Consider the following 27,933-nt stretch of genomic DNA (forward strand, 5'->3'; position numbering starts at 1 on the left):
CACTCTATACTTAGTTTGTTTTTTACATTAAGATCAGACTTTATGTCATGAACTAGATAGTCTGAGAGTAACTATATTCTGCTGCTGTCTCTTTGCATTTTAACTCCAAAAATAATGGTTTGTGAATCTCAAAGTGCTGAAGTCATTTGTCAAGTCAACTGACAATTTTCTTTTTCTCCCTTAGACTTGTTTCATGACTCACAAGCTTTTTTTCCCCACCTGCTGTTTTCTTTTTTTATGCATTCGGCTCCTTTCTTTTTCTCTGTGCTTGACGTTTGCTCGGTCCTTTTAATTATCTTCTCGTCTCTGTGCTTGTTTCCTCTTATCTGTTGTGAGTTCTCGGAGACATTATTCTGAGCATGTTTGTCAGACTTGCCGCTGACAGTCAGGCACTCCAGACCAACAATATTCAAGCTGAAACACACCGAGTTCGCACATATCGGCAACTTAACGAAAAACTATTCTGTGGCGATGTGCAAAATACTTTTTCACTAATTTGATTATCACAGTGTGCACATGTTCAAGCTCAGTGGCTAATACAACCTTTTTGTGATCGTTTTGTATGTTTCTCCAAATGGTCCTGTTGTCTTGTTATAGAATGACAACACGTTAATACTTTGACACATTAAACCCAAATCATGGTTTCGCCATAACCCCTCATTTCACACATCCCTCACATGGTCAAGATCTAGTTTAATTTGCATGGTTTCATGTTTTTCTTTGTAAATGAGCCTTTTCATGCTGCACTGCATTATCAGAGTAATTCAGACAAACTGTCTGCCTTTTGTGATTTGATTCCAGTTTTGTGTTTGATGCTACTCATTGTATCCACTGCCCTTCCGGTTTGATTGCGTCGACTTGACTGCGATCATTCGATTGGAAACAAAAGCAGTGAAGATGTGAATGCTGTTAGTTGTTGAAATAATACGTTATAGTCAGACAACAGATTCTCTGCTCGTCTGTCAGGTGAACCTGCGGGCTGATTGTTGAACCTCATCACGGAGAACATTTGTTTGCGCAAGTAAATGCTTCCAAACATATTGGGCACACAGGCAGGCTCAAGGCAGAGTTGTGGCATTGTGTCTGAGATGAAAGAGGCAAACTTTTTTGCCTGCAGTGATTCAAACTTGGCCCCTCAGTGGGCTGTTCCGCCGCTGTGTCAGTATTTGAGAAAAAAAACAACCTCTCCACATATATCAGCTGCACTCGGTTATGTAAAAACTCTCAAAACTTTATGTGCATCAAGATTCATAAAACAACCTCCTTCCTAAATTTGTACCTTATTTCGGCTCTTCCGCTGAATTCTTTTTGTTTTTTTTTTGTTTGAATTGCCATTTACTTGCACATGCATATTCATGAGTTGCCTGGTTTGTGTCCTTTTAGTTTCACATTCAGGAGTTTGGGGCACCGCAATGCTCTGCTACTTCTCGCAGTAAAAGACAAGTCAACCCGGTTTTTCTTCCTCCAGCTTCACAACGTTTCTCTCGCTGGCCATGAAACTTTTAATCTCCTCGCACATCTCACAGAATTTCATTTCTACGTCTAAATCATCTTTCCATTTAGACATCCATAGCAACAACTGACCTTCTGTTTCTTGTTTTCTTATTCCGTGGTCTCCTGCTATTCCAATTCAGTGCCTTGAAAGTTTGTTGAGAGACCAGTGGTAAAAAAAAACTCCACTGCAGAAATCTGGGGCTAAATCGGCACTCTTGGTACCTGTGGCTTGATTGTGCCGGTGAACCTACGCGGGGAAACAAATCTGGGTTTATGTCTCTTGTGGTCAAATTTCACCTCAGAATGTGCGAGTAAATCAAAAACTCCTGATTTATGTGCTCGCAGTGTACAAACAAGACCTGGCTGCTCACACTGTGCGTTGCCATCGGCGCCTCCGGACCAGCTTCGCGGTTTTGTTTTTGTCAAAGAAGGAAAAGTCTGAAATCTTTTGCTAACAAAGGAGAAACATGCTGCTTTGATCCCATCTATCATCCTGAGTAAAACAAGTTGGAATATGGACACGCAGGTGGCCCTGGAAGACGTGGGCATTTGGGTTTGGACATTTTGCAAAGTTTCAGGTTACCAGAATCTAAATTGATCACCAGCTACACTCTGTTTACTGAACTTTTTCTCTCTCATTGTTTGTGCAATTTGCTTCAAGCCATAAACTACATTTCCCATTATTGTGTGTTGCCATTTCGCACACTGACACAGTGAGGGATAATGTATTGATATTGGGGGAATCGACTCGTGACGTCAACTGTGAGAGAGCCTGAGGACGGCCGAGGAAAATCTGATCAGTCCTTGAACCCTCCCGCACACTGCAGGATAAGCGACCCACTACGCAGATAACAGGTCAGAATCGGGGTCAAACTTGTAAGCCCAGATTTACACTTAGCTACTGGAAGACTAAGAACACATTAGCATATTTTAAGGTTTTATTGCATTTATTCTTTTTATTTGTTTGTATCTGCTTTTATTTGATCTTGTCTTTCTATTGTTCATATTCTCTCTAGCATTAAGTGTATAATAATAATGCTGATTACTGTGGCTGCCATGCATCCACACTGCTGTGTAGTGGCCTCACCAAACCGGAGAGGAAGAATAGTGCTGGGGGGGTGGCTGATGAGCTGGGGTGGTGGGGGGGTTAATGAAGTGCGTTGGGCTGTATGACAGCTCTGTCTGGTTTGTTTGCACAGTGCAATTATGTACTATGTGTGGCAACTGGGACGAGTATTCCGACGAGATGGGCCGCGAATGAACTGACAACACTGATTCTTGTCGTGCGCGTGCCGAATCAAAACGTGAGACGGGGCTGCATCTCACCTGGGCCTCTGGAACAATAACGGTCAGTCGAGGTTGACAGTGACGATAGCCACCAGACCAACTGAATGTAAAAATGAAATAAAAATACATTTGAGACAAAATACGATTTTGAAAAAGCGTAAAAAGGAGTGGTTACGTTCTGATTTTATGGATTTAATCCCAAATTTAAAATGGACACCTCCTAAATGATAAGGCTGCCACTATGTCTGTGCTGTCGTCCATGTGAGAGAGCTGCTGGGGTAACCTGATGCAAACGTGTATGTTTTGTTGGCAGGCAGGCTGCTCCTCCTCTAATGGTCCTGCGGTGTTGATTCTGGCACAGCGGCAGCACAAACATGTTGCGGTGGAAGAGGCTACTTCCTCCGTAATGTATTTACTGTCTAATTTGTGTCTCAGCGAGAGACCATATATCCTGTTTAGGGAGTGACACCTCGCCTCCTCCACTTTATGGAGCGGTGCAGGCATTTGATGGGGACTTGAACATGCTGCGCTGATGGATGAGCTTGTCAGGGGCGGCCCCATGATGCTCCGCTTCCCACAGAACGCACGGGGCTGGAGGAACTCAATCATACAGAAAGGCATCGCTTGAAACACGGTTAATAAGTCGTTCATAACACCTGAAAATAATCTTCTTAACAGTACATGCTTCCCCTGTGAGGATCGGTTTACAGTCAGCTTTTATATAACGTCGTTAAAAACATGACATTTGGCAAATAAAATGCTAATTTATTGCGTCGTGACAACTCGCTTTTTTTTTTGCGGCTGATAAACACGCCCAAGGTTGAGGTTGTACATATGTCAGCAAGCTATTTTTTGATTTTTTTTAAATCACACTGTTTGTTGTTCGCACTCTTCCTTTGCCTCGGCTCGTCTGCATCAGCTGCCAGTGGTACAATGTCGAACACTGTGCCTATAATGTCAGGAACTCAGCGTCGAGACTGAGAGTTTGATTCCCCGAGGCAGAAGTTCTGAATGGCTGACGGCTGTTTCAAAGTATTCAATTTGTGCATGTTCTAAAACAATTTCTTGAAACACTGCGCTTTAATACGTCCCTTTGAGTGACTTTCGGCACTATTTCTGTGACTCTATTTTTGCACTCTGTCTTTTTTTTGTAAATGCAAAAAAATTCCAATCAACAGCCTTCCTGACTGGTGCCCCAAGCTATTCTATGGGGCTGAATAACTAACAAGACACATTTCCAATTATAATAATTATAGCTTCAGCCTATTACAGTGCTGTGTGTAACTTGCATTGGCATTAACTATATCAGAATACACGTTACTGTTGGGGCTGTAGAGCGTCATGCTACACTTTAACCGTGCGCTGATGATGTGACCTGCATGACAAATCAACCTGAGGCAAACTGTATTACACTGAACTGTTATTCCTCCCAGTTGACTGCTGTAGACAAAGCTAATAGCCGTTAAATTTTTTTTCACCAACAAAGACTTGAGAATAAAACATTCAGATAGATGCTAAACCAACTGTGGAACTGGGGTAAACAGTTGCATGATCTTTGGGGGCTGAAGAAAAAGTTGCACTGTCAATTCCTTCCCAAAATTCCCTCCTGTTGGTGGACAATAGGTGAAATATTTCCGATTTCAGTATTCACCACATTTAATAAATGTATTTGAATAATAAAGCAAAATATAAGACTACATCCATACTACTACATTTTCAAACACCAGAAGGGGGTCATGTGATAGGAGCCTGGTGAATCAGCAAAGGCTATGTCCTAACCAAAAAGACTATATTAGTAAGCAGGTGTAAGTGTATCCATGAGCGTTTTCATACGTCCCACTTTCCGCCCTGTCGGGACTAAAACGCAGCCTTAGAATTTTCAAAGTAAAACGGGGCCAGCAGTGAGTCCAAACTCTAAAATTCCGGTGCAGCGTGGACGCCAGGTGTCTCCGTAGCAGGATTGTTGCATTTTCAAATGAAAATGTAGTAGTATGGAAGCAGCCTAAAACATAATGTCAAATCTGAGCTGTGTTTGAAAATTGAGTCTAATTTATTTGCTAGGATCCCGATTAGCTGTACCCTAAAACTATGCTTGTCTTTAAAACATACATAAAAACTCACAGAGATGTAAAAACAAAACGAGACATTTGTTTAGGAAAATACTCCATCTGCTCGACATTCTACTAATCTGATCGTCCGAGATGTTTCCTAATTTGCTTTTTAAATGTTAATTTCTTTGTTAATTCAGTCAGAAACGGTGTTTAATGATTCCATGTTTCCATTGCTCTATATACCACTTAAAGGAATTAGAGTTTGCCTTTGAGAGTGAAAAATAGTTACACATGAATCTACATATTTTGTCATATTGGAGCATGCACCATAACATCATATATAGTCTCTTATACATAACCTTGCACGTTAATGTTATTCATGTACGTTTTCTAAGTTGCCACAACAACAGCTTAAAGGTCCTGTAAACACATGCAATTAACATGTTTTTCTACATATAATACAGTTTCCCTACCAGCCTCAATAGACCTCAGCTGAAAGATGCATAATAACGTTGATTCAAGGCTAAAGTTCTGTGTGTGTGTGTGTGTGCTCACAGATGTCAAACATACAGTAGCTGCTTTAAAAAGTTGCAGGTTATAATAATAATAGCACTTGTCTAAACCAGGTTACAAAGTGCTTCAGACAAAAGTCCATGGCAAAGTTAAGATTTGATTGTAATAAGAGATATTCTGTTCGGTCCAATTTAAGAGCCAAATCATGATATAACAAGGTTAAGACCTTAAGTTTATAGAGAAAACCCAACAGTTCCCACAATGAGCAAGAACTTTGGCGACTGTGGAGAGAAAAAAACTCCCTTCATAACTGGGAGAAACCAAATCTGCCTCGACTGGTTGGGTTGAGCAGAGAAAAATGGGGAAGAGAGGTGGGTGGCAAAGAGGGAATAGAAAAGAGAGAGAGATGGGGGATCAGGAACATCACACTTGAACTCTATAAGACTGAGTGTTGTAATGGAAATATTTACAGCCTTGACCTAGGGACAGCCAACAGGGACAGGCTGGGTCCCTGTGCAGCTACTGTATGTACAAATGCAAAAAAAAATGCTTTTACATATTCTGAGTAAAGGCTTGGACCTTGGCCTGACACTGGTTATTTCCTGTCACGCTGATGCCGTACACACAGACGTTTTTTATTTATTTATTCACACTGTGAGCTGAGATATAACAGCAAACGGATCAGGGTATTCCCACATTAATTCTACTTCAACTGTGCAGTTTAAGTGATCGTATGTACAGCTACACATGTGTCGGAATAACAATACATAAAACATGCTTTATTTATTACTCAGTATAGGTTACGGTGCAAGAGATTGCTTCAAGTGAAATGTCAGCTGGCGTCAGTGAGAAAAAGTGGCACATGCATGTTTGCTGGCAGCCGCCCTGATGCCGACTAAAGCTCTGACAGCTGACAGGTAAATTGCGAAATATTACATGCTTCTGTCAAACAGCTTGTACCCGCCTCCTCTCTCTCTCCAAACATTGAGTGAACGTCGAGTGCGGTTTTCCTCGGTGAACCCATATAAGGTCTCTGGAATGCATAAAAGGAACATTTAAGGAATTACGCACACACCACAGACTTTCAAATTTGTACTTAGTGTGACTCCGTTCCTGCGCAATGATCAGCTGTATTTCAGCGTTTGATCAGTTAACGTTTTCCCAATGAAATCACAATAGAACGAACCTATTGATTTTTTTGTATTTTTTGTATTTTTTTAGACTTGTTCGTCGTGATGTGAGTGCACCCCCGCTCTCCTGCCAGACAACGGTGAGTGCTGTCACCCAAGAACACCTTGTTTCCTCTCAGCGATGCTTTTACCGAAGCATCTCTCGGCGCTATTTGAAAGGCTAGGATTACTTCCAGGGCACGTGAGGCTTTATGGCAGAAATACAAGTTTGAAAAAAAAGAAAAGTAAAAGATTTAGATTGCTCGACAAACACAAGTCTCACATCCATCAAATGCACAGTGGTGCTGATTCCCCCCCTCTTGGGTGAGCTGGCTCTAAAAGTAAAAAGAAAAATAACACACACACAGGGTTTTTCCCAGTGGCTGTGTGACCCTGACAGTATATCTGGGAGATTTTATGACACTCGCAAAAAAGATTTGCCACTTTTTGCTGACCGCATGTCTTACACTGCCAGTGGTGCATAACGGATTTCCCTATTCAAAATGGCTAATATATACCGTCTCCACACAGTTATCTCCACTCCGGCACGCTGTAAGGAGAAACAAATTCAGGAAGTGTAGCAGGGATGACACACCAGCAGCTGGTGTGGAATCAGATCGGGCAGCATCCCAGAAAAACACACTTTCTGATTGATTTATGTCTCCTGACATCGGGGGAAGAGTGTGTGTTTTAGTCTGAGTGTGTCCTTTTCCCCATTGTGGTCTTATGCTATTACTATTCTGGTGGCTAAATAATTCAGAAGCTTATACAGTTGTCAGACGAATACTAGCTCTTTTGGAGATATGCTTTTTGTTCTAACTGTGGAAAAATGTTTGCTAAGACGTAGGTAAATATGGTTTACAGCATTAGATTGACAATTGAATCACTTACTGCAACTTGGTGCTTTTACTCATTCTATTACTGACTAAGGACTAGGTTTGTAACGATGCTAAAATTCTACAAAAATTCGAAACAAAAATCACTGAAAACATAACAATATTTGTGATACTGTTCTTAAAATCCTGTTATTAGTATTTCAGGAATTTCTCAGTTTGAGATCAATAAAGTCTGTCCATCACAGAATGTCTGTCTCTGTCAGTGTGTGTGAACTAATGCCTCGAACTTCCTTTGCGTCCAAGTGTTCGACAAATATAATTGTAAGATTGAGTTACTTTATTCCGTTCACATTCACAGATGAGACGTAAAAAGTTTTACTACATCGACCCCTTACCCCAGACTTACAAACAGAATCACTGAGACTAGACTGAGCTAACGTTAGCTGTGATAAAAAGGTCACATTAATGATAGTTAAAGTAAAGAATATCTGCTAAAGTTACAGACGTTTGCTCAGCGGGAAAGTTTCTAAACTCGTCTGCATCTCATCATAGAATCATAATCAACTTGACTTTTTAAATTCCGTCAACACAACACTCTCTTTTTAAATTCCCTGAAATGATCGGAGTGTTCGTCCTTCAACCATCGAGCTAAATTTGTGGTCTTCCCTCCTGTGGTCGATGCTAATGTCTACAAATTTTACAAATCTGCTTGTTAGAGTGTCTCCTTTCCTTGAGAATCTGAATCATAGGTAAAAAAATCACCAAACAGTCCTTTGATAATTGTCCTTTTCAACACTGTTTGATTCTTCTTCAGGATTCGCCATGGTGGTCCACTCTTACTTACTTCACTGCAGCAACAGGTCGCCCACTGGCTGCTGACGTCCTGCTTTCTGCTTGTGCTTCAGCATGCACGTGATGGTTCGCCTCTGTGGGAATGACATCACCCCCCCAAGGTTGAGGATGGGTAGATTTTCTTCCTTGTCATTTCCTGTAATGCAGCCTTCTGTTGAAAATCTGATTGTAGATCTCCTTCGATTCTATTCTTTGATTCAATCAAAAGGGAAATAAACAGAAAATCTTTCATGTGAAACATTGAAAATCGATCTATCCTTTCCAGGACCCCACTAATGACAATGCTAAGAACAGAGTGAGGTGGTGTGTGGGATGCTCTTTGTTTGGTCAAGATGTACGGCTGCATAGTGAACCGCCACTGTTACAATAGTATCCCAGAAATCAAGGCAACACGGTGTCTCAGACTCATCCAGAACCAAAACTAAGAGCTCCCCTGATTTTAAGGAGTCCTCCTAAGTATCTCCATCAGCTCTGGTTTTATCATTTCCTTTATGCTCCCATCACTTGTACCACTAAGATCCTCGCCGTGCAGGTTTATGGCATCCACAGTCAAACTCGCTTGTTAAGAGTTGAAGGCAGTTGTAAAGTGAAGTGACTCCTCATCAAAAGAGTCTTTCAGCTCCTTAAACAAAAAAAAACCGTGTGTGAACTTTACAGGAGTCAGCCACTCCAAAGAGGACTAGCAAGTATTTATCGGCGGCATGTCCTCCGCCACGGAGAGCTGTACATATCTGCTGTAGGGTAAGAAACAGCACAATGACTCTTATTCTGCCTTTCACACCAATGTAGCCTCCAAAAATCTGCACTGGAAGGCCCTTAAAATGTGAACGACTCTCTCGCACAGACTCGAGTGGAATAGGCTGAAGACGCGTGCTCCACATCCAAATGGCAGACAATGGCAGAGCAAGGTACCTGGACACCTCCAGCCATTCAAACACGTTTTGGATCACTGTCTTGTTTTCGTATAACTGCAACCAATGGTCCAGCTCCGAATCCCCCGTGTTTTCACTCCGAGGCAAAGTTTTCTACACCGTGGCGTCGGCATGCTTGGATGCAGATGTCAGGATGACAAAATGTCCGTGCTTCAGTTTAAACATCTGACCACATGATTCATGAAAGTGCATCACTCAGTCAAAAACGGCAGAGCCGGAGAGCTACGGTTAACGAAAAGGACACGCTGCAGGCGGCGGGTCCAACACCAAAAACAGAAGCGCCATGATATAAGGATGTCCTTTTCCGCTGAAGATAGCGATTGTGCGTTTCTATGCAGCTCAGATAAGGAATATGCGACCTTTCCAAAAAAAAGGAGATAAAACTCAAGAAAGTTTTTATATACGTGTTGAGAAAGTCTGTGAGCTTGGTTTTTGACTCACACAAGATGGGTAAGAGGTAAATGGCTGCTCGCAACCGCAGGTGGGAATGATCAATAAAAAGCAGCGTTTAGCACATTTAGGCTAAACATCAACTAATTCTTCCTTATCAAACAATACAAATTGACCCATTCAGTTTGATCGGGGTGTGATAACACCAAACCTTGGCTTGGTCTGGGCCATGGTCCAGACTTTCAAGTGTGAGATTAGTTTTTTAGCTGTTGCATACGAGTAACAATAATATGATGATAATATTTAGAAATTGATGCACATTTCCACGCCGATGTCCAGCGTGGAAAAACAGAAGACAATGTACATACAATCAATATTTTCCAGACAAACCCTGGTTCACTGCATCTCGTTGCCATCTCTCTCTCTCTCTCTCTCTGCGCAGCGGTGTGTGTCCAGGAGAAGCTGGTTAGCCGGCAGGTAGAGGAGAGAAAACGCTTCTCTCCTGAACGGTAATTGGCAACATGTCAAATTTTTTTTTTTCTCCATTTTGTCTGCAGCATCAGATGTGTTTTCAACTCCACAAAATGCTCTAACTGCTTCTTCCCCCCCCCCCAAATAATACCTGCATTGATATTTCTTTAGCCATTAGGAGACTTCTGGATCTAACACATCAACACTTCGATATCGATCTGCACATTTTAACACTCTGGAGGGCTGGCACGTAGATATAGACCAATGTATTCACACTCATATTCACACCTGTGCTCAGCCTCCAGTTCAACAGTGGGTCTTGGGCGGATGGTGAGCGACTTACTGACGGAGAGAGAAAAGAAAACACACACACACCCACACAAACAACCACTGAGATTCCAACCTTTAGACTCATGCTGCTGTGAGGCGATAATGATAAGCAGCGAAAAACTCCGCCGCTAAACATAAACAGATATACACAGCGATGAGGCAAACAACAAATCCCTAATGTTTTTTTTTTTCTCCCCCATGCATTCAGTTGTAATTGTACAGTGTTGTGTGTCATTCACAAAGGAAACAGTCACACTTCAGCGCTGACCCTTACACGACGCTGACATGCCCTCTGGCTTCCAGTTTCTTTCCATGTCATTAGCGGCAGAATTTTTCCATCATCGTCCGTTATTCATCCCGCAGTTGCGTCTTCAATCGTTGCATAATTCCGCCCGCTTCGCTTCCCATTGCATAGCACATTTGTGAAAAGCAAAAAAAAATTTTTAAAAAAATAATAATCATTTCAGCCCATTCCTTACACCAGTGAGCGCAGAATAACAGGATCAGGAAACAACCAAGCCTAACTTGTCAGTAATTCAATGTCTCCATTAAAGGATCATGATCTGTTTTATGATTCATGATGGCCATGCAGGAGAGTCATGTAATTGGAATATATGAAAAGTGATGGCTCTCTCAACAGGATTTCAGCTCTGTTATCAGGGCGGTTACCCTTCCAGTGTCACTTCTCCTTTCCCTTTCTACTCGCACATCATATACACATCAAAGTCATATTCCAGCAGCGCACTGCGGTAATGAATGTCCTACATTTCTGCTGCTTTAATTTGATGATGTCCTGCTGAAGTCTTTTTCCTTTTCCACCTTTTTTTTTTTCCTTCTTCTTCATCTTCTAATTTCATCAGCTTTCCGACAATATACAGTGAGATTTATTAAATTAAAGCAAAAAAAAAAATTCCAGCATTGAAGTTGCATTGCACCTTATGATGGTAGTTCAGATTTGATTAAATGAAGGGCTTCTTTCTTTAGATTTATTTTATTTTTTTAATCAAGTTAGGATTTTTAAGAGAGTCACAGTTATTTACCTGAACTAGATTTCCCATGTCTAAAAACCTAGTGGAAGCATCTTTTTTTTTTTTTAATTGGCCCGTCCAGCAAAGTATACACCTTGTGTGCAATAAACAGTGACATAACACAACTCTCCCAAAAATGAGCCGATAGTATTTACACATTGTCGCCTAATTCCTGATGCAGATGCCGAATCCAGACCAAAAGAATACAGCGACGACATTGCTTTGCATTTTGAGTCCAAGACTCCTTCCTCCATCCACACATGGAAATGGGACAATTACTCTCTCATCTTGCAAGTAGTCTATGGAACAGCTGATTTGTGACTGATTTAGAATGATTACATAATGTTGCCACCATTATAAAACTAACATTGTTTGTCAAGGTGCAGATATTACTATGTACAATAACTATACTGCACGTTATTAACATAATTAACAAGGTTCTGCTCGTAACAATGCTCACTGTGGTTGATGTCTCCACTTGAAGTTGCAAAAGGCAGCATCTCTCTGACAGGGGTGGCGGAAGTTTGTGCTGAAATTTTTGTTAGGGTAATTTTCTTCATGTTTTAATTTCTTTAGAGACTGTATTTGGTTTTGTTTTTTTAAGTAGTTCAATTAACCAGGAGGTCAGGCAGAGGGCAGGAGATATTTTTCCCAGTTACCTACTATTACATTATGATGAGCGAGGACCCTGTTATGTATTTTGACTCAGTCCAACGTTCACCGCTGTGCTGCTGCAAACACTCACACAGGCGCCAAGTGTATTAATTAGGATCTACATGAAATTATTCACGAATGCACAATTTCCTCGAGTTTCATGTGCATATTCTAATGGAATAGTGCCCGGCTGTTTTAAGGAATTACTGAGGCTGGAGGCTGAGAGCCCGACAACAGGGTGAGAAAGTTGTGTTTCCTGACTTATTTTGTTGGTTTGTGGTCTTTTCATTGGGTTGTTGACAGTAAACATAAAGAAAAATGCCAACCTTATCATCTGAAGTCTCTCTCCTCTCAAAACAGTGTGCGTTTTGCTACACTTGAATGTTTGACCTTCACTGGGCAGAATGATGCATGTGCAGAGCTTAAAAAGAGAAGGCAGCTTTCACATCCAGCCACTGAATGGAGAGCGTTTACTCCCGTGCTCGCTTTAATCTGAATTTAACGTGTTCGCGTACAAACTGGTTTGATAACATGGCAACTCATTTGGAAACCAATCGCAAAGCCTGATATGATGCAAAGTGTAAACATAATAACTCCTGAAAATATGTTAATCTTTTGAAATTAAAAAAATTGTATATTCATGGCATCCGGGGGAAATTGAATATTGCAGAAAGTGATGTTTTCATTTCTTTTTTTATATGGAAATCAAACTTTGTGTGTAAAATACATTTCAGGAGAGTGGATAGTATTTTTTATAAATTGTCAAACATTTTAGGAGGCTATATTTAATAGAACTTATTGCTGGTTGGTATTTGATGGTGAGTGTTCCTGGGACTGGATCCTTATTACCTAATAAAATATATATTTATTATTATTACTATTATTTTTATCATGCAGTAATTATTTTGCAGTTATTTGAATGAGCCATTTCAAACATGTTAAAACAGCCATAGTGCTTGTTGTGTTCAGCCTGAAAATAGATTCCAGGAATGGAACAAAACATCGAGACAGAACAAGATGGTTTTGACATGGTTGGTTATGTGTGGAGACTTATGGGCATTAGATTAAAAAGTTTTTTTCTTTTCTTTTCTTTTTGTGTGTGCACATCTCTAGTCAGAATAAAAATATTGCCGGTATCAAAAAATAAAAAAAAAATAAAATGAAAATGTCACAGTAACACGTCACGGCCAAATACATGAAATAAATCAAATGAATGTAGACCCGCACATGCTCTTCAACGCGGATGAAGATAATTTAGCTGTTGACAGGTCGCGGCGCTGAGCCATTAGTATATTTTGGGTTCTGTGGCAGAGCAAAGAGAAATCTCTGTGATTCACTCTGAGGGCAGGAGTCGAGTCTCTGCAATCAGAAAACAAAAGCTCATATTATTTTGCGCAGAGGAGTGAAGTTTCAAAAAAAACAAAAAAACAATGATAAGTAGATAGCAGCACAGTTTCCTTGACCTCTTTAGCTCCAGAGTTAATTGAAAAAGATGAAAGTGGAAACAAGCAGAAGTCATTTTGAAACCTCAGTAGACCTAAAAACTCTGAAGCGCCACATGTGAGAGTCGAGCTACAGCTGCCACCGCGGCCTGAATCACCTGCAAAACATGTTTTCCTTTTTCTTTTCTTCTTTTTTTTTTTAGTTAAGCAAAGCAAACTTTTGCTCACTTTTCTCGTGTGAATCTGCTGAACCCTTCTTTTTTTTTTAGCATTTTAGTCCTTAGTTAAAACGTGTACAACTGCTCTCATGGCGCTTTCCTTCGGCAATAAACGAGATACAGCCCAGTTTTATGTCGCTGTCATTTCAATTCAGTGGCAGTCTGTGTCCCTGGCAGCGGATCTATAATAGGTCAAAGAGTCATTTGGGGGGATCAAGGGTGAAATTAGCCAGTGATCTGTGGTTTTGCTTTAACGCTTATGCTTCGCCCAAGCTGCCTGATTGCCACTTAAACGTGAAGGGCCTGCGGGCTTCCTCTCACTTCTGGTCCCTCTCCCATGCAAAAAAAAAAAGAGAAAATAGCTTTATCTCCTATAAAGCAACTGTAGTTAGAAATGCATGATGATGCACATGAATTCATTCTATTTTTGCTGGGTGAATTGGCATGCGGATAGGGCAGTATATGTACCAGTGCCATATTGTGCAATACAATGCAAGCCATTACTGGACTCTTTTCAGCATTTCTTGCCTGACGCTGCATCCACATGCCGTTTTTTCTCGCTTCAACCATCGTAGCGGTCTGTGATGAAGGAGCGCGTCAATGCATTTCTTTTCCCAAGGTGATGAGGTCAGCGAATAGGGTCGTCAGGCCAAGGCTGCAGCGACCAACCTCTGTCCCCCGAGGAAAGAATTAATGTGATGAAAAGTTGAAGTTGCTAAATGTCAAATCTCGTGCTTACCAACAAGACATCAATGCCCCAAGAGGCAGCACACGGTAACCACAAGTCAAATTGTGCTTATATACTGCTAATATGAATCAGCAAATGTTTTTGACTGAAACATAATGCCACCTGGATTATATTTGCATCATAAACAGAATGAGGGAATGTTTTTCTAATAACTCTATCTGCCCGAGGTGCACAACGTATTTGCAGGAATGTTCCCTGACAACGCAGTCTGTGCCACAACAGTCGCTCGTAGCATTAGAGTGTGACCGTGGCTATGTTGAAGTGGTCACACCTTTTAGGTAAGCACAAGGTAAAGAAAATGCGGATGTGTATTTGACTTAAATCTATCTTCTGATCCTACAGTCATTTCTAACCTCAACCACAGTGTTTTTGTGCTGCTTTATTCTCAACACATGCTGGATGCACGCTCCAGTCTCCAGCACCAAAGTCACACATTTCCTACACCTACTATCTCTGACCTCCTTCCTACGCTGTGTGTGCAGTACACAAACACTTTACACCTGTAAAAAAAAAATGTTGCCACTTAATATAACACAGGCAGAAAACAACTGTGCTGCACATGACAAAGCAAAACTTTAGTGTATGAACCAGGTTTTTCCTTGGAGATTCTATCTGGTTGTATCGAGCCAAATGCAGAACAATTAAATTCAATTGACATGAGTTCAAACAAAATTCAAGGATAAAGGAAAAGCACTCGAATAAATATTGTGGCTCCACACAGACATCTCCAATTAAACATGAATTTATGAATTCATGAACATGAATAGATCGCTGCGCGTAGAGTGAGCAACACACAGAGTTTTAAACAGGCATTTTCGAAACTGTTTAAAGCCTGAATATTTTTATGTTGCTGCAATTGGAAATATTTAATTGAGTTGGGTTATGTCGTTCAAAATTATGACTCCCGATGCGTCAAGTTCAAGAGTGCATGAAATGTACTTGCAGGATGATTCTGGTCATTGTGGGAAAATGATTTATTATGAAATTTGGGGCTGCTGGCACACAATGGAAATCCCCAAATCAATATCTGGCAAAACTATAGTTGTAAATAGACAACTATAGTTGAAATTATTGGTCAAACCCTTAGACTGTGTATAAAGAAGGACGACCTGTGTGTACGACTTTACACTCTCCAGAGATGAAGCCAAAATAGCCTGGGCACAAACGCCACCATCTTGCATTTACGAGGCCAGAGTCTGTGCAGTTGTTAACTAGGGATGGAGCCCATAGAAACTATTTTCACTTAAACATAAATCTGTGTGATGTGAACTAACATAACAGAATATAACAGAAAAAACAATATATAATGTGGATTTAACTTTGGAACATCTCCCCTCCACTAACATGGAGGAGGCGCGATTTATGACCTAAACTGTAGCTGGCCACCAGGGGGCGATCAAGGATTCACTTTTGGCCAGCAATCATGTCGTCTATCTTCAGATACAGTCAAAACAAGTAAAAATAGTGTAACTACGATATAATTATATTGTGTTGACTTTTCGAGCTGTTTGTTCAATATTACTTTTAAACGTCTTCGCCAAATTTGTAATAACGCTTCATAGAATGAATGCAATAACAATCGGCCATTTGCTGGAGACGACTCCTATGTTGAAAAGCTGAGTTGAAGTTATTAAGCAGTGATTTCCCATGCACCACATAAGCACTACAGAAGGTTTAATAAGGCTGAATATCATTACTGCTAATGTTGTATAATACTGTGTATGATCTCTATTTTGTCATATATATATATATATATATATATAAACCTACCAACAGTGTACGGCTATGAGTTTGCAGAGCGCAAGTTTCTTTCTTCAAACTTTAAAATATCTCCACCGTATTAAAATGTAAAGATCTGATAAAAAATGCTCACTGTGTGTTTTAGTCACTTAGACCTCATGAAATATTTCCCACGGTGCAATGAAGCGGACAAAATGAGGCAAGTGGATGACTTCTTCCAGGCCTGGCCACAGCTCTCACATTAGACAGCCCATCAACAGGCACATTTGCACAGGGGGGGAAACACTAATGGTGTGATTAGGCTGGAGGTGAATCTCAAGGCCTCAGACAGCCGATTACATCTTGGCAACCGATAACCACTGAGAATGCATGGTGGCCAGTTTACTGTATTAAGCACTGTCTTAGTTTGGGGTTGAGGAGGAAATACAGACACTATGTTATCATTTCACAAAAAAAATAACAAGTCTGGAATGACATTATCTTCATTCCAACATTAGAGAGTCAGGAATATTTTCCAACATAAGACACAAACCTTAAAAGCTGAAAAGAAGGCCACATGGCAAATCTCTTAATCCTCCGCAATCTGGGCTGCAATGTAAACCGGGGACAAGAGGACGGATGAAGCCGTTTCCAACCATCTGGGTTCAAAGATCCAGGGCAGCTGTACACAGTAAATCCACTACTTGCCTTGTATTATGGAAAGCAGGATGAGAGAATCATGACGAATAATAAGGGTTTTAGAGGAGTACTCCAGTAACAGATGACGTAGCTCGGGAGAATGATCTCGACCTTCAGTGTACTTAGAGGCGGTTCGGTTATATAGGAGCAACACCAGGTCAGGTTGGCAAGCAGACAGCCATGAAATCCCATGGCCTTTGTAATCTCACGGATATTTGCAATTATATAGGAATGCTACTACTGCACATATACTACAATTGTACATATGCCCATACTAATTGACCTGGATCGGTTGGTCACTTGTCGAACATCCTTAAAGACATTTCCCAAACAAACATTAATTTGTGTAATTTGTTCTCGCTTCTCAACGCTGAGCTTTTGCTGCTTAAAAAAAACAAAACAATAATCATTGTAGTGTCTGTGATTTTGGTACTTTTGAAGTGACTGAACGAGCTGTTTAAAGATGTCACGAGATTCTGATGCACATTTTCTCTTTTGTTGTTACATTTTATTAAGTAAATTATTGCTAAAATAAAAACATACATGAATAAATACATGTATAATCATTAGCTTCAGGTCTAAAACCATACACCGTGCAAAAAACTTTACTACGATAACAACATTTCAATTTCAATATATAAAAAAAACTATAATGGCACTCAGGAGAATTCATACCCTGACCCAGGCCCAACAGTCTCCTTATGAAACCACATATAAATCCACTGGATCTGCACCAAATTGTACACACTCATAAATGTCTCCTAAATATGTTGTTTTTGGCATCAAGATCCGTGAACTATTCTCTGAAAAATTAAGAAGAAGTTTCCTATCTCACAATGTGAAAGAAAGTTGAAAACATTCTGGCATCCATCCCAACATTCCAGAGCTCTCGATCAATAACACGTCCTTCCATCGAGGATTTTGAGGAAATCTGTCCAGTAGGTTTTGCATAATCTTGCTTAAAGACAAATAATTCAACTAACGAGCAAACACCAAACACATAATCTCCTTGGTGGAGGTAATAAATACATGAATAAATACATCGGCAGAAGAATTGTATGAAACTAAGCTGTAAGCCTTAAACTGTTCATCATGCAAGAAACATTACTAGAATACCAACAATGCAATGCGGTCCTTTTATTTTCATGCTAGTAAATTATACAACACATCTGATAATCATTTTAGATGTGTTATATACAGTACATATGTTATCTGACAATTCTAATGTCGCGTTTCTGCACCACTGTCTAATTTCCAGGTCAAAATGTAATACATAAGATGTGATTTTTTTTAATTTCTAATTTATAAAACATAGGTAGGTCAAGATAGTAAATTATTAACCAAAGCAAAGGACCTGACTACAAACTGTATCTGGTGTTATTTATGATACAGCAGGGTGAGTGATAAAAGTCAGTTTTAGATCTGAGGGTGTCTCCTTCCCTGCGACTTGCTGATATGGATCATTTATTTTTGCAGGCATCGCTATTTCGCCGTGCAAAAAAAAGCAGGTATGTTTCCTATTGTTTGAGGAGGCACAGTGCAGTGCAAAAGCTGTCGACAGCACTTTCATACAATAATAGCTGCAAGGAAGAAAGGGAAATGGATATGAGGTGCCACACATGCCTTTGTCCATTGTACTCACTTTTCTGTCCCCCCGCATGCCCTCGACAGTTTCTGCCGTGTGGCACACAAAGTGCTGACTGACTGGAGTCGCGGCTCTAACTATAGGAGAGAGCACTTTGATGAGAATCCAAATACTCCTGGAGAGGAATCCCCTCTTAACTATTGTTTCCCACTCATCTCCCTCCACATCGAAATGTAACCGCTTCCCGAGAATCAACTGTGTGAAAAACGTGGCGATGTCAAAGAGTATCGCTTGTAGAAGGGAGACATTTCATTCAGGCGTGAATATTGCGGCGGGAGGTTAAAAGAACAAGCTCTTGCTAAGAAATGGTGCTTTTCAGCTGTGGCAGATCTGGTCAGGAGAAATATACTCGATGGAGGATTCTGGTCGTCGTGGGCACATGATGTCCTGTAAAATTTGTGGTTGTTAAAACACAATAGATAATCGTTTTCTGTTTTTACCTCCATATCAATAGTAAAATATTTAATATTAACCAAAACTGGTGTCTGGATCATAGATGATATAAATGATGGATCAAACCTGTAGACTGTACTTAAAGACGCATCTTCATTTCCTCCCACTACCCTGAAATGAAGCCAAAATATCCTGAACGCGAACGCCGCCATCTTGCGCAATTGGTGCCAGAATCTGCACAGTAGCAATCAGGGGATGGAGCTGCAGTAGTGAGGTCTGATCGTGGATTTTTTCAGCCGATCATTAAAAGGACAAGCTCAGAGATCGTGCCTTTCAGATGTGGCAGATCTGATCAGGAGGCTGAGTGAGGAGTGACTTCAACTCTGTCATCCACCACAGCTGAAATGCTCCCGGACCGGGGCATCGACACGAGACGACGGAGGAGCCCCTGTGGAAGATCTGCCCCCAGGCCAACGAAACGAGAGGGTTGTAGCGTTTGCACTCAGTAGCTTCATGCTGTGAGTGTGGCCACACGTCGACTAGAACTCCACCCCCCCTGCAGCCATTACTGTAAATAGCTGCACATGCCTTGTTAAATAAGTGAAATTAATTCCGTTGTATTCAAAACCTCCTCTGCCCTGACATTAGAATCTGAATAGTCCAATTGTATTTTTAAGGTGAATGCCTCTCTCCACTCCGGGCAGTGTATGGTTCTGTGTATGTGCGGCACGAGCACATCTTTAGTCAGCAGTCTTGTAAATTTGGTATAATAGTGTGTCGCCATCCCAACATCTTGTGCTCAGCAGGAAGTAACTCGGCTCCCTGGTGCTGGCCTTGTTTAGTCTCTGTGTTGGTGTGCGGTGTAATGAATGATATGCTTGTAGCTTTTCCTTACAAGCCAGTGTAAATGGCGAGCATGTGTTCTGTGCAGGGGAAATACTTCTGCAGAAGACAGTGTGGGAGGAAGCAACACAGAGCCAGAGGAAGGGGAGAAGGGGGTAATTGTTTGAGAGCTTGTTATATCATCACTGAGTAATAATTGCTGTAATTAGCGAGAATGTACATCCATCTCCTTCAGATCGGCTCATGGAAAAAAAAAGGGGATAAATTTGACAATAGGGCAAACAGATTGTTTTGTTGCAAAGCTTACTTAGAGTTTAAAATCATATCAGATGTGGGGCAAACCTCCTCTGTATTCAAGCAGTCGGCGATAAGAGTCTCTGGCGATCCATAATGTTTGTCTGCAGTAATTAACTGGAGGTGAAGATTATGGGAGATTTCTCCTCCAGTGTGTACACATCATGCAGAATTCATATTCTGACCTAAGCCCAAAACAATGAGCCCCATTTATAGCTTCTGCTCCAGCTGATGGAGAGCGGCTTTGACAGCAATCAAAACCGCACAGTAATCTACCCAGCTGGCATTTGTCATTGATATGTATTTATGGCAACCGCACCATGCATTTTAATGCATGGTTGCATTATGTGCAAGAGAACAAAAGGAGACGTTTGCCATGGTTCTGGAGAAAAACAGGTTGATGGAGGACGTTCATAATATTGACTGGCTCTATTCAGGAAATCGTTCGATGTCATGTTGTCGTGGCTTTTCGTTTCAACCTGAAATGTCTTTGTCTTTTTTCTGGTGACTGTGCGTATATAGAAACGCAAGAGTATAGGTGAAAAACAAACCCATTTGCACGCACTAGTGCGGTGGCCTGTTAAGAATGGTCTGTTTGTTTGGCCTGTGGTGATGCTGATTGCAGCTTTCTTTATGAAACTGTGACCTGCAGTAATTGAGCCGCTGCAAATTAAGACCTGCTGCGAAGAGCTGTTCACCTGTTTATTCAAAGCTTGGTGAAGCTGAACTGGAGAATCAGTTGCTGCGGTTGTACTGAACGTGCTGTTGTCTCGATTGACAACGTCACATAAGTTGATGAGTCCCAGCCGCCGCCGCTGCTACAGGATGCTGGTCGCCTGTACATTTTTTAAATTTATTAATATTGATAATATGTATCATGTGTCCAAATTGCACCAAGTTCGACACTGCACTTCCTCTGTCCCTAAACAATATGCATGACAACTGATGTAAGGAAACGGTTCTCAAGATGTGCCAGCAACAGACAGAAAGAGATTTTTTTGACATTGGTAGATGGATGGATGGTATATAGTAAATAGTAGTATAGTATAAAGTATCACTGTAACATGTGGGGTTGACTCAAGCTGAACTTTGGAACATTCCAATGTTCTTGTGTGTTTATTGTTGCTAAATTGAAATAAAGAGTTATTGTCTGCACTGGTTTTATAGAGCTGCGTATATGGATGGGGGGGGGGTGGGGGCTGCTTTGGGCTGGATGGGTAACTGTGGGTGAAGCATCCCATAAATTCTGCACTATACAACTTCTGATGTTATTGGTAGCAGGACGTGAGACAAGCACTCACAGTGCAGGGATGCCTATAGTGCTGCTGGCCTTGCCTGAGCAGCACTTGGATTTAAATATGAAAAGCCAAGACCCTTTTATGATTACACATTAGCAGCTTCAAGAACAATTGTAAACGGAATGTGCCACTTTCCAGTTAATCCATTAAACATCCATCACCCATCTCACAGAAGCCACCTCTTGTGCTCTCCAAGCACGGCCCAAGCCACGGAGAGGGTTTGACTGTAGAAGCTCTCGCTATTAACAGAATTAACTCCAGCCAGGAGCACTGCTCAGGGAGAACACACCAATTCCATTATCTCAGCTGGACGGAAGCCATTCTCCCTCCGCCGCTCTGCAGCCAAAGTGTTCCGAGCGTGGAGCCCACCAACCCTCATTGTACAGAGTCACAACATGCACCAACTCTCAAATGCACTCTATCAAAGCCTTTCTGCTTGAAATATTCATCTAGCTGGAAAATCACATTTAAATCTTTTTCGAAAAAAAAAAAAAAGGTACAAATATTTAATTTGGTTTTTCCTTTTAGTTTGAGTTAAGTGAACTGCAGTGAACTAAGAAATATTTGGTACATTTCGGGTTTGCATAAATATCATCTCCCATGACATTCTAAACACATTTTCTACCTTTGAATAAATATGAGGGGCAGCACAGACAGACAGGAGAAAAATAGTATGAGTATAAAATACGAACTATACTTCCAAATATTTTAAAGCATTTTGCATGGCTTGGTTATCATGCAATGGTGGGGTTTTAATGACAATAATAGCAATTATAACAATATCGAAAGTGGATAGAGTAACAGTTGGTTATAATAGAGTAATGAAGTAATGATATTGTCACATGCAGGGGGTTAATAGTGTAAAATAAATACAATCTACAGACATTGAACAGAAAGTTAAAGAAACATATAATAAAATATGTATACTTGTAACATACTCTTTAACTGTATACATAGAAAGTTCCAAAATCTGTTGAGTTTTTGAGTTAAATTGAGTTTTGTTATCCAAAGAAAAACAGAACAGAGCGGCTTGACCTTCCCTTCATGTCAGAAGGGCGCGGGATTTGTTTGTGCTTCACGGCCAATTTGACACGAACAAAGTCATACCACAGGGGGAAGACAAGAGACACAGCAAAGTGTAATTATTTAGACAAATTGTGCACTCTGTGGCATAAGGTTATTTATAATAAAGATGTTATAATTGACTGTGCTTCATCTTACCGTCCTCCAGGTAGGATTCAAACTGTCTTCACGCGTTTTAATTCACAGGAAAGAGAAGCTGAAATCTCCAAAAATGTCATTTTTTTCTGACAGGAGTGAAAAGAAAAAAAGCTGCGAAGCTGCAGCTGCCAGCACATCCATTCTGGTGGAAGAGTGAAAGAATGTGAGATTGCTGTTTATGAAGGCAGTGGAAAGTGGTTTCTTTGATTAAACAAACAATACAAAAAAAACACATTGCACTGTGTTTAAAGGGCCGTGACACTCACACAAAAAAAAATACAACTGTGAAAGGGAATAAAATGGAGCATATGGTACAAGAACAGCATTACCATTCACAGTAGAATGAGTGAACACAACCTCGGTTCATCTATTCAATATTTATTCTCAGGACACAAAGAACCAAATAGCAAAAATGTCTTTGCTCCATTCATGGATGTAACTATGAAGTACTAATATAGAAACTAAGATATATATATATATATTAGTACTAGTATATTATATAATAACAGGAGCAAGGGGTACCAGGGTTCAAACAGGATATTCTGTTCATATTTTCTTAGACGTTATATGGCTTATAGTTTGATGCAAGTGCACACTCTAAGACAAGAACAGTTTAACAGGAAAGTGCATTATGACAATTTTTATTCACAATTCATCATGATTCCCTGAACACTGTACACACACCTTTGTCATCGGACCATAAAGCATTCATGTTGACAGGGAACTATCTGTTGTCTTTGGCTGCATTTTAGGAGTAGGGGGTTTATTCATGAACTTCCTCATCATCATTTAAGATGTCACACTTCAAGGTAAAGTAGACTCATTATGTTTAGAGCACATAATAAAACATGTTATGGACTTGCACCCATGTAATTTAATGTTTGATTTCAAACAGATAAAGGCTTTCTTTTGTATTCATTTCAGGACCAGATAGAGTTGGAAAGAAGGATGGATCCTGCAGGGAAGGAAAGGAGAACAGAGAGAAGACCAGGTGATGATTAATTTGGGTTATAATAATAAAAAAAAAAAAGTTATCACACAGAGTATGTTATTAGTGTCTGACAACTGTTGTACACAAATTCACCCTCTGGCAGTAGAAGCTTCGCAAATCCTGTTTTTTGTGGTTGTCTCCTCCAACGTGGCCTCAAAAAAAAAAACTCACAGTACATTGGTAAAGCTGGAGAAGCATCGCCCCGATGTTCCTGTTGTACGCCGACTTGTTTACAATATGCAGATGTGTTACCGTTTGTTTGACACGCGGCAACTGTTGTTCCTTCTAACATAGAGGGGGAAATAAGCATTCCGTGAAAAAAGAAAAAAGAAAAGTCATTCTTTCTAAGCGAAAAAACAGAACAGATTTATGCCTTCGTGTTTTTTCAGTGCAGGCATCAAAGGCAGGAACAGACAACGAGAGCCAAGCAACACGAGGGAAGAACAGCCAAGACCGTACGCTGTGAACCGCATTGTTATTTCATACAGCACACTCCTGTGACATTTTTCCTCCTTTGCAACATACATGGGTAACTCATAGCAAGTGCGAGGATCGAAAACAATAAAATAAATTGTCGGAGAATCATATCGAGGTTGTCAATACGGGTTGGGAGGGGGGGAATTCCCGGGGGAGGCAAGGGGAAGATCTGAGGAGAGGAAAGAAGTAGAGCGCTACAGAGGAAGTAAGTGACCAGGTAGCTCGTATTATCAAATAGAGCATGTCATCGGTGTTTACACATTATTTTCTGCAAATTTTCCCTCCCCCAGGAAATCCACGGTGAGTGACAGAGAGCCTTGTTAGTGATGCACACTGAAGACAAAATGTACCACCTGCGAAATAACTCTCGTTCGGGAGCAGATGTGCGAGCGCACAGCAGATTCAAAAGCATCGGATTTGTATCCCGTGTTTTGCTCAAAGTTGAATCTAAAAGTACATTTAATGAGGCAAAGCCGGCAGTGATCCTCCGACAGCGTGTGCGCATTGTGATTCTCTCTTAAACGTTCCCGAAAATCAATACAATTGGTTGGTGGACTCTGACACTTTGGTTATAATGGAAACGTGCAGCTGTAAGACCGGTTACTGCTGAAAACCCGCCTGTAACATGTAGAGCACAATACAACGGATTTAAGTGAAATGCATTCATGTCTTACTGGAATAGCTGCGGAACTGAGGTGTTCAGTTTACCTTCTATTCAATTTTACAATAGACGTCTGACGAAATCGCGATGACTGCACCCTTTTTGACTTTGCGTATTGATCGATGATGATGGTGATGAAAGCTTCGTCTTCCTTTGAAACTCCAGTAAGTGGGAGAAGAGTGGAAAGATGATTCTTTTAATTCTTGCAAGCTGTTCAACTGCAGTGAATACACTCAGGACTGGTTCATTTGATTCATGATTAAATCCTGCGCATGTGGCTGATCAACCATATTTTTTTTTTCTTCTATTTTTTTGTTGGCGAGCAGCCAGCCAGAAGTGAAGTTATTCCCAAAGGTAGGAAGAAAATAATTGTGTTTGTCCTGAACACTCGTTTTGTGTTAGCAAACGCTTAGATCTGTAGAGACTGGGCTACAGTAGAATCACTGGACATTGATCTATTTGCAGTTTAAACTCAGTTGAGCTGAGCCATCCATTTTAATATATTATTCAGTGGTTCAGTGATATTACTGCAGAGAGTCGCAGTAAAAAGTCATAAGTGCCAGAGTTACCCTGTGCTGTTATTAAAGCAATCGGGCGGAATACGGCCTGGGAGACAACGTGAGGCAGTTTGGAAAAACAATTATCAAAATGTTTGAAAATAAAGTGCATATAAATGTATAAAAGATGAAGTCGAAGTAAAACAGTGTTTTGTTAAAAAAATCTTTAAAAAAATAAATAACCATGGGCTACATTTGTTCAAAAATGAATCACTGACTCCACCGCTGTGATTTTGATTAAAGGAGACAAGATGAAGATTTTCAGCCCTGTGTCTACCTTCACCTCAAGAGCCTCACGGGGACAAAATATTACAAGGTCAAAGTTTCAAACTTTACAAGAAACATCACAAAAACTCCACTGGTTAGATTCAGACGAAACCAAGTAGCTCCTGTAAGTACTTGTACTGAGTATGTGCCTGGTTGAGTGTGATTATTGCTTGTTTTATAATGCCTGTCCTCATGTTGTTGCTTGTTTATTGGTGAGCTGAAGACAATTTTTCCACTTGGGTGGTCAAAAGAGTTATATTCTATTCTACTCCTGTTATGCTCTATTCAGTTCTATTGTATTCAGTTCTATTTGGTTCTATTCTAGTCTGTTCAATACCTTTCTGTTCTGATCTATTCTGTCATGCTTGTACTGTATACTCCCTTGTATACTCTGTAAATCAAATTATATATTGTTTTAATGTAAATTTCACTTAAAGCAGTATGTTGTATCGCAGTATACAACTGTGCCCTGCTCTGATTCTGAGGACTCCTCTGAATTTTCCATTGGTCATTATTACATTTCATTTAGCCGACGCTTTTATCCAAAGCGTCTTACAATAAGTCATGAAGGACACATTTCAGACTGTACTCCGTCTTTATCGTTGATTAGGTTTTCATTTGTCACTAAAGCCCAGACCCTTCAGTTTAGAGGAACAATGCATAACATAGTTCAATATTGATTATACTTTTTTCATCAGCACTTTGCTAAAAGGTTTTGCATCTTTGTTGTCACTCTGACAAAAATCAGAACGTCTTAAAACTTGCATCATGAGACAGGAAAAGATACAAAAAACCAAATGAAAAGCCTTTGATGCACAACCAAAATCAGGCATTAATTATTAATGCTGCTTATTTAATTGTATATATTTCAGCATGAGAGCTTCAGGCTTCAAATGTGACAAAGACTGAAGAATAATGAAGGCAGACACATTCACGGGAATCAACAGGAAAGAAAAATCCACATCTATGAAGTCTCAGTTAAAATGGCCCTTTTCCAACAGTGCTGCAGCAGTTGGCCACAGTATAATAACAGTATAATATACTATCTACAAAATGACTCACTTATGCCACAGCTTACATTTTCAATAAAGTAGCTCAGCCATAATAGCTACAATTTCCACCCTCTTCTTAGGACATTAACTGCTAGGAGCCTTCACATGTTATTACGTCTCCCTATTTGCTCGCCATTCAGGGTTTGAATGAGACTAAAAACCACTCCTTGAGTTCAAAAATTTGATCTGGGGCATCCCGGTGGAAGAGTGGCTGGGGCACATATCCTGTGGCAGCAGCGTCTCCAGTCGTCTATACCCACATTTTCTTGCCAGCCTCGACACTGTTAAATTGTCCAATAAACACAGACAGCAAGCCTGACTACGCCAGGATATAGTGTAGAATAAATGTTAAGGATAACTGCAGTCTTTATATATCACTGTGCATATTATTACATATATTTTCTATATAGTGCGAAAGACGTGAGACATTCAAAATGCTGCATCAAGGTTGATGTGTTCTCTGCTCATCTGCTGCACATGGAGCCACATTCAAACTCAGTAATTAAACGTGTCTCGTATGCCATCCAAGCAAGTCATATGTGGTGGATCACAATACACTCCAGCAAGTGCAGGTTTAAATGATGCAAATAAGTGTTCGCCTGATTTCCATATTTTTTTAAACACTACACTATCAAGGAGGATTGCTCTTCCATTGTGTTTAGCATTTAAGTGTATCTCCCTCTCCGAGGACACGTATAGGTGTGTTCCCGCTCTCCTGATCTCAGCCTCAAACTGGAAGCTGCCGTGCACCGTTTTTTTTAGGGTGTATCTTCAGTGTATACAAGCTTTATAAATGAGCCCTCAGAGATCCATGGCTATGATCTGTGATGTCACACTGATGTACAGCCTGGAGCTGTTCTTCTACTTCAACGGATGGGAAACTGACTGGGTTGGATTTTGTAACCATTATTTATCCAGTGAAACCCTGGAATAAGCACACGTGCCACTGCTCGCAGTAGCTGTGCTTGATTCCCACAAGCTATCTAGTAAACACATGCACGATACGAGTGTTGAGATGGCAACCTCTGAACTGAACCACTCCAGTGTTTTGAAGAAACAATTTGCTGTTTATATGTTAGCAAAAAGGATCGATCCCCAAATGTCAGTCCCAGAGCCTGAGACTGACTTTTTTGTGTAATTGATACACAAAAAAACACTTTTATTGATTGTATTGATTCTTTTATTGATTTTACTGTCGCTTCATGTGTGATTATTGTGAAGGGAAGCAGGCCAAAGGGACCTAGGGGGTCCAACACACAATAACAGTTTCAGTGGAAGAACATAACCAGCCGTTCGCAGGGGTTGTATCTCAGCCCAGGCATAGGCAGCATTGCCTGCAACACCCCTGATTGTTGTAATGTGTGTGCATTTGTATGGGTATATTGTCATTGTTTTTTATCT

Source organism: Hippoglossus stenolepis, chromosome 15 (genome assembly GCF_022539355.2).
Source record: "Hippoglossus stenolepis isolate QCI-W04-F060 chromosome 15, HSTE1.2, whole genome shotgun sequence".
Lineage (NCBI taxonomy): Eukaryota > Metazoa > Chordata > Actinopteri > Pleuronectiformes > Pleuronectidae > Hippoglossus > Hippoglossus stenolepis.